This window comes from Bos taurus, unplaced genomic scaffold (genome assembly GCF_002263795.3).
Source record: "Bos taurus isolate L1 Dominette 01449 registration number 42190680 breed Hereford unplaced genomic scaffold, ARS-UCD2.0 Leftover_ScbfJmS_1223, whole genome shotgun sequence".
Taxonomy (NCBI): Eukaryota; Metazoa; Chordata; class Mammalia; order Artiodactyla; family Bovidae; genus Bos; species Bos taurus.
Genome location: NW_020190328.1, coordinates 166,993 through 169,562, shown reverse-complemented (window position 1 = coordinate 169,562; position 2,570 = coordinate 166,993). Strand labels below are relative to the sequence as shown.

The window sequence follows — 2,570 nt, the reverse complement described above, 5'->3', positions numbered from 1 at the left end:
AAGAGAAGAGATAAGATAGCCCACACCCACAAGGAAAGATATAAGAGTCACTCATGTGGAATTTAGATGAACATCTTCCTATTTGACGTAAAGACGAACCCTTTAGCACATTGCATTGAGACAACATGTGCATATTGAGTATAGCTATCACCTAAATTCCACAGAGGTTGTTGGATCAGGAGCCTCGTTAATGGTAAAAACAACTTACATGATCTGCTATGGATACAGAAGCACAGATGGAATTTTCGGACCATTTATAAACCCATGGAGTTATTCAAACAATTAGAGAAAAGGAAGCAGAAGTCTCATGGTGAGAATAAGGATTCAAATGGCTTATACTGGAGGAAGCTCAGGAGGGAGTGCAGTGGCTGTGTCAGCATTCACTTGCTTCATTGCTTTAGGACTGGATTCCAGAGGATCAACCAGCAATCCAGCTGCCCCCTATGAGGTTGTTGGTTTAAAATCCAGCTATGACTTAGTTTCTTGTCATGGCCTCATTGCCCTGGTGAATTCAATGATTGTGCCAGAATCTTAACTAGATATGTGGATGATGCACCAATGTGTTGAGTATACTAGCTGGGCATGATCTCTAAGATTCTACCACAATTCAAGATCCTGTTAAAACCATTTATGCTTCCAAGTTTAACAGGTGAGAGCAAATGATGTATAGGAATTCCAAAGGAATGTCTTATACCAGAATTGTCAAGTGAAGTACAGTCTTTTTGGTCCAAAGCTGTTAATCTCTTTGAGTCTGAAGGGGCCAAAGTAATTGAAGTGTCCCTGCCCCAACCAGTTATTCAGTTGTCTGCTACCATGTACTGTGTACATCAGAAGTGGCATCAAATATGGCAAGATTTGATAGGTTAGAATATGGTCACTGATTTGACATTGATGTGTCTACTGAAGCCATGTATGCTGCAACTAAACAAGAAGGGTTCAATGATATGGTGTGGGGAAGAATCCTCTCAGGAAAACTTTTCTTATTAAAAGAAAATTATGAGAACTATTTTATCAAAGCAGAGAAAGTGAGATGACTCATTACTAATGATTTTGTGAATGTTTTTAACTCTGGAGTAGATGTTTTGCTAACTCCCACTGCCTTGAGTGAGGCAGTGCCATACTCAAAGTACATCAAAGAAGACAACAGAATATGAATTGCCCAGGGTGATATTTTTACACAGACTGTAATATGGCAGAACTGCCAGTGGTGAGTGTCCCTACGGCCCTGTCAAGCCAAGGATTGTCAATAGGACTGCAGTTTAATGGTTGTGCATTGTGTGACCAGCTGCTTTTTTACAGTTTTGCAAATGGTTTGAAAAACAGTACGGTTTCCTGTTACTCCAGCTTATACAACTAATGGATGATTGTTCATCAAAACTGTGAAATATTAACATGTTATTCTCTGCTTTCTCTAAAATAGTAGTAGTAACTATACCATGCAAATTATTATGACTTTTAAAGCTTTTATATTCTAGACAATTCAAGTGATCTTGTAATTTGGTTCATTGTCAGTACAGTCATTCCTTGAAATCACTTATTAAAATTCTTGTGATATAATTATAAAAAATCTGTCAGGATTTATTAAACATTCACTAAGTATAAACAAAGTATAGGATTTCTATTATAATACAATATACCTGTTCCTGAAAAATGATGCATTCTGCAAAAATGATCATTAAAAACAACACCGACTACAGTACAAGTAAGCTTAGGGTAAATCTTTCAAAACTTCTACGTCTTTGCAACCAAAGCACTAACAAAATCACTGGTACCCTTATTTTTGACAAAGGAGGCAAGGACATACAATGGGGCAAAGATGGTTTACTCAATAAGTGCTGCTGGGGAAACTGGATAGTTACATGAAAAAGAGTGAAATTAAAATACTTCCTAACACCATACACAAAGATAAACTCAAAATGGATTAAAGATCTAAATATAAGACCATAAACTATAGAATCTTAGAGGAAAACATAGGCAGAACACTATGATATAAATCACAGCAAGATCCTCTATGACCCACCTCCTACAGTAAAGGAAATAAAAAAATAAATTAACAATGGGACCTAAGTAAATTTAAAAGCTTTTGCACAGTAAGGAAACTGCAAAACAAGGTGAAAGACCAACCCTCAGAATGGGAAAAATAATAGCAAATGAAACAACTGACAAGGGTTAATTTCAAAAATATACAAGCAGCTTATATAAATCAATAACAGAAAAACAAATAACCCAATCAAAAAGTGGGCAAAAGCCCTAAGCAGACATTTCTCCAAAGAAAAGATATAGATGGCTAATAATAACATGAAAAGATGTTCAACATCATTCATTATTTAGTTCAGTTCAGTTGCTCAGTTGTGTCCAACTCTCTGCAACCCCATGAATTGCAGCACACCAGGCTTCCCTGACCATCACCAACTCCCGGAGTTCACCCAAACTCATGTGCATCGAGTCAGTGATGCCATTCAGGCATCTCATCCACTGTCGTCTCCTTCTCCTCCTGCTCTCAATCTTTCCCAGCATCAGGAATTAGAACTATGCAAAATATTCAAAAAAGTACTAATATTTTGACCTGT

At 37.0% G+C, this 2,570-nt stretch overlaps 1 pseudogene; it reads left to right on the top strand.

The window, feature by feature from the left end:
• Nucleotides 1–208: 208 nt before the first annotated feature.
• On the top strand, nucleotides 209–1,383 carry LOC112445405 (glutamyl-tRNA(Gln) amidotransferase subunit A, mitochondrial-like; annotated as a pseudogene).
• Nucleotides 1,384–2,570: the final 1,187 nt, after the last annotated feature.